General features: G+C 41.2%; 1 protein-coding gene across 3 annotated transcripts in view; it reads left to right on the top strand.

Annotated features, from left to right (window-relative positions):
* Positions 1–5345, top strand: part of GRIN2B (glutamate ionotropic receptor NMDA type subunit 2B) — a 663246-nt gene that overhangs the window by 1115 nt on the left and 656786 nt on the right. For all 3 annotated transcript variants that reach the window (XM_069101530.1, XM_069101531.1, XM_069101532.1), the window contains exon 2: positions 816–1255. The gene's annotated coding sequence lies outside the window, so the exon portion shown is untranslated. The remainder of the gene's footprint in view (positions 1–815; positions 1256–5345) is intronic.

The raw sequence follows: 5345 nt of genomic DNA, 5'->3' as shown, positions 1-5345 counted from the left end.
TGTGTGTGTGTGTGTGTGTGTGTGTGTGTGTGTGTGTGTGTGTGTGTTTTTCCCTGGGGCTGGAGGTGAGGGTGGGAGATGCTTTTAAATCCCCCCTCCACCCCCTCCCGGGAGCTGAGAGGGATGTCAGCGGGTGGCCGAGGCTACAGCCACGCGCTGCGATTATCTGTCTGTCCAATCGACACGTTGCAGGTGAAACACAGTGGTCCGCACATCAGCACCACTGCCTTGCGTGAGTGTGTGTGTGTGTGTGTGTGTGTGTGTGTGTGTGCGCGCGCGCGCGCGCCCGCCCGCCCCTATGTGTGCGTGTGTGTATGTGTGTGTGTGTGTCAGTGTGCCCCTTTCAAGAAATGCAAAATGTACATTCTGTGCACAGTCAAAAACCGATTCCACACAGCGGGGTGGGAGGAGGCGCTGCTGTTGGAGGCAAAGGGAAGAGAAAGACAGACATGTCAGCAGCAATGCAGATGGTGATGGGAACCGCACTTGCTAGCGAGTTAAGTGTGTATTGTGTTTCTGCGTGTGTGAGTGTGTGGTGCTATGTCGTGGCTCACGCTCTCTCTCATTCAGATTTGGTTTTCTACCTCCCATCCATGCCTGTCCCAGGAATATAGCGAGACCTTTCCTGAATTATTTATAGACCTGTGCCAGCTGTTTTCCAATTCTTCTCGTGTGCACTCTGTTGAGAAATGCGGGTTTTCTTTCCCCCCCTTTTCTTCCTAAAACGACTTGATATCTTTTTTTGGGATGCAATTTTGTCATCATTCCTGGTACGCTCTCTAATAAAATACTGACCCCCTCTTTTCCCTCCTTAGGGAGGGGATGCCTTGGAAATAATCATGCTCCACAGAGGAACAGCTCGGACCTGCAGCTTCTCCAAACAGAGCCTTCTCCTCTAAAGCTCCAGAAAACCAAAAGCATAATTATTAGAAGAATCTTAAATTTTTTTTTCAATCCAGCCCTTAACCTCACATGGAAATGGAATAATTATTCTGGATTCTGCATTGGGAAAGCCTCTCCTTTCGCTGCATTACCCTTGAATGGAATCATTTTTTTCTTTGAATTTGCATCACCTCAAGCCAGAAGATTAACACCCCCCTCCCCAATTTCCCACCTAAATTGGATTTTAAATTCTCTTTCATTTCTCCCTTATCTTTCTTATGTGGATATGCAAGCAAGAAGAGGAGACTGGATACTCCCAACATGTTCACTCCCTTAATCTGTCCGTATAGAGGTTCTACTTCTACAAACCAAGGTAGAGAAAATTCTTTCTATTTTTTCCTCACCTAGCGGTAATCACTCTTTGTTCATCTTTCTCTGTAAATCTTTCTAGTTTTTTTTTTTCAGAGAGGGCAGAACATGACTTACTTAAAAGAATATGTAAAATAGGGACAGTGAAATCATGGTGTTTTTGGAAAAAAAATGGGGGAAAAGATCATGATGCTTCTTTGCCTCATCAAACAGGTTTTTTCTTGGGGGGTTGCTGTGTGAGGTGAGGAGGGTAGGGTGGAACTTAATGGTTGAAGGGTGTGTACAGGCATAGCAGAGAGACCTGTGTGATTTTTGAGGTAAATGACATTTTGATCCATTCATAGGCTGATCTGTGTTTTTATGGGGTATAGGAAATCCAACAATCTTTCCTTTTTTAGCTTTTTCTCCTTTGCCACCTCCAAGCTTCCCTCTTTGCCTCCTCTCCATGCCCTTCTTCAAAATAAAAAAAGACTGTTAAGAATGGTTATGGTTGTTGAACTAAAATCCACTTGCTGTTTTTTAGACACTGGGCTAACCCTGGGCTTGGAGATTCTGGAAAGCCTATTGCAGAGGGTCTGGTCAAGGTGGGAGAATGGGTTGGTCCCAAGAACACACTTTGGAAGGGTGCTTCTTAGACAGATGAAAATGATAATTCTGGGAAGAAATGCATTCAGAAAATATTTTGCTCTTAATTTATATTTTATATGCTATTATTTTCAGCTCCTTCTGTCTACACATCTATTTATACACACACATCCCCCAAGCAAACTGTTACTTCCACACTCCTGCAAAATGGCTATGTTGCAGAGTTCTAAAATGCTGTGCATGTGTGAGGGGTGCATAATTTGACACGTGAGTCTTTGTGTTAAACAAAGGGATGTGTGATCTGTGTGCCTTATGCCCTCAAAATAGAATAAAGGCTTTAATTATTATGTTCTTCTACTCAATTTTAAAAGGAAGATAGTGTTCTTCTAGTTACTGTGTATTATATTAATATATGTGAAAAGAGAAATTAGGAACACTTGCCTCATCTCTCTTTAGCTAGTCACTAATGAAATGCAAGACTGAACTCCAAAGGAAATCAGGTTGCCCATAGAGTGAAGGACCATCAAAAGATAGATAGTCTTGGTGCTTCTTGGGTCTTCAGGTCCTACAACACTAAACTTTAAAAGTGCCAAAACTCTGGGATTTGATATTTGATAGAGAACCTTAAATAATAACAACCGATTAGTAATTGTTATCACAGAGCATAATGAGTTTTAATTCTTTAGCATCATTAACATTTTCAAAAAGCTCCCCTCAACCTTTTTCTTTGACATATTTTATACCAACATTTTGGAATAGTGCAGGAAGACTGGAGAGATCTAGATTCCAAACCCCAAAGGAAGCAGTTGAAGGCTTTGGAGATGTTTAAAACTAGATTACTGAAAACATTCTAATGATTTAAGGTGAAAAATCCATATCTAAATAGAATAAAGACATTTGATGATCTTATAGTTAGTTCTCCCCATCACAGAAGATGTTGAAGAGCAGCCTGGACAACCATTGTAAGGGATGGAGGGGGATTCCTTTTTAGGCATGGGTTGGACAAGATGACTTTTGAGGTCCCTTCTAACTCAGTGATTTTGTGATTCTGTGCAGTGGAGGTAGTAATTTTTCATTTTCCAGAGAGGAATAAGTAAGAGGATGAATATAATCCATTTTTTAAGCTTTAATGTTTCTGATTTTTTAGTGCTTAGGTTAGGAGGCACCCCTTTGTTTCCAGGGAGAGGTAGGATTCAATTGAGCCATGTTCTCACCCTGTCTGTAAACAGTCAAGTTTATCTAGTAATTAGCTATTCTCTTAGGAACATCTGTACTGTTGTACAACCTTCACCTTTCAAGAATGAGGATCAAGTTTTTCCCCTCTGCAGAAATGATGATTTGGATGAGAATGACATACATGCCAAGGCTGCTTGCATGAAAAGAATGGACATGGATAGCTTTCTTTGCATCTTCCTTGGTGCTTAGCCTTATACCCTACCAGTAGTAGGCACTCACTTTGTTGATGATGTCATTGATGATGATAAAGATACTTTACTGCAGAGGGAATCAAGAACAGATATAGGGCCATAGGATTAGAGCTGAATGTAACCTTAAAGAGCCACCTAATCACCTTCGGCCTCACTTTCCTCATTTGTAAAATGAGGGAGTTGGACTAGATACAGGATTATTTCATCAAAATTCTTCATTTAATGAAGAGGAAGAAATCGACTCAATGAAGAGAAGTCACTTGTCCAAAGTCACATACATAGCACTAGAATAGGGGTTTAGAACCCAGGTTATCCAACTCCAAATCCTTAACTCTTTCCACTCTATTGGGGTTTCTCTAGCTTTTTTTAAAAAAGTGTACTGCATACCCCTCCTGCCCCAATCGAAGGGAAATAAAGACATGTTTCTGGATGACACCAGTTGACCTAAATAATAGGCAAAGAAGAAGGAACAAAAAGGGAGGAGAGGAGGAAGAGGAGCTCAGGAGGAAGGAGGAGAGAAGAAGAAAGATAGTACTAAATTTCCATTTGGGGGGTGGGTTGGTGGCTAATGCTGTGATATTGCCTCAGTGTTAGCTTAGTGGCCCTGGTGCCATACAGGTTGTTGATGCCTTTTTCTGGAGTCTAAAGAAATTTTTGAGACACTGGTGAGAAGCAGGTGTTTGGCTTCACTCCAAGAAGCTTTCTGTGAGACTGTGACTCAGTGGGGTTCTGTGATATTGGTGTCATTGTTCTCCTCCTCGTTTCTCCCGACAGCACCGGGTGCTGGCTTGACTCAGTTCTGGGCTCAGCTTCTCCTGCCTTTCCCCTTTACAATATGGGCTACATGAGAAAGGAATGTGATGGGAGAAAGCTAAAATTAATTTTAACTGAGGAACCACTGTGATGTGAATTTCAAACAAATTTATAGGAAACCAAACCTTCCTTACTTCTTGGCATGTTTGCCTGTAACATAGAGGAAGGAAAGTCTTTATTTCCCTTTTAATTTGTTGAAAATTTATATGATGGTGGCTCCCAAATTAAAATGAATTTTTGCTTCTTCTTCATGAACGTCTTCCAGGAAAATAAAGCAGGACTAGGAATTTCAAGGAAGGGGAGTAATTCTCATAACCTTTGTCTCCCAGGTGTATCACAATGTGATGGAGCTCTGAACACTGAAGCAGATACCTGGTTTGTAGGTGGAGGTTGAAAGGTGAAGAAAAGGACATAGCATATTCATATTCTTCCACATTTCAGCTCTCTTCTTGGCTTCATCATTATATGATGATTCTTTAGCATTTCTTTTTGGCTGATTATGATGTAGGTACAACACACTGTGTGTCATTTGTATTACATTAACCTTGGAGGTCTCTCTCAATAATTTCTATGGCTTGTACCCTCATGCAGGGTTTCCCTTGACAATACTAGAAGTCGGTTCATTTTGTCTAAACTGAGTTTCTCCTGAAAACATTAGAATTTGATGTGGGGTCTCCCAAAGGACCTTTAGGTCACCTGTATCCAGACATGAAATATAGCACAGGTTTTGTTCAAAATCTCCGCTCCTAGAGATTTTAGAAATTTCTCTTAGTAAATAAAAATTTGGTTTCTGCCACTATCATCAAAGAATACATAGGTAGGATGGGGACTAGACCTATGATATCTAGGTCTAGAATAGACTCAAAAAGTGAGCCCTTGACTCTCAGGAAAACTTTTTGCCTTTATCTGAAGTATATTACCTCTCTCCACTGGAGAGTCTGACCAACCTTTCTTCTCATCTTATACAGTTCCCATGACTCATGGTACCTACAAAAGGATAGATTTGGGTTGCTTTCCAGTGAACATGGTTCTATGCTGCTCCTTCTTCTCCATCTGGCTCCATAGACAGTATAACCTATGGACCTGTCTCCAGATCTGAGTGACAGTGGGGATTTCTATCTCTTCTCCAACCATCTTCTCCCCAACACCCTACAACTTTTGTTAGATTCCATCTATCCTTCTTTACCTTTGGTATTGGATCCTGGTTGCATATAATTCCTTAGAGGGTTCCTATGCATGGCTTTCTCCAGAATCCTATGTAGTCCAGAA

Source organism: Petaurus breviceps, unplaced genomic scaffold, assembly GCF_028583685.1.
Source record: "Petaurus breviceps papuanus isolate PSGF00001 unplaced genomic scaffold, PetGlider_PUasm1.0 470, whole genome shotgun sequence".
In the NCBI taxonomy this organism is placed as follows: domain Eukaryota; kingdom Metazoa; phylum Chordata; class Mammalia; order Diprotodontia; family Petauridae; genus Petaurus; species Petaurus breviceps.
This window is presented reverse-complemented; position numbering and strand designations above follow the sequence as displayed.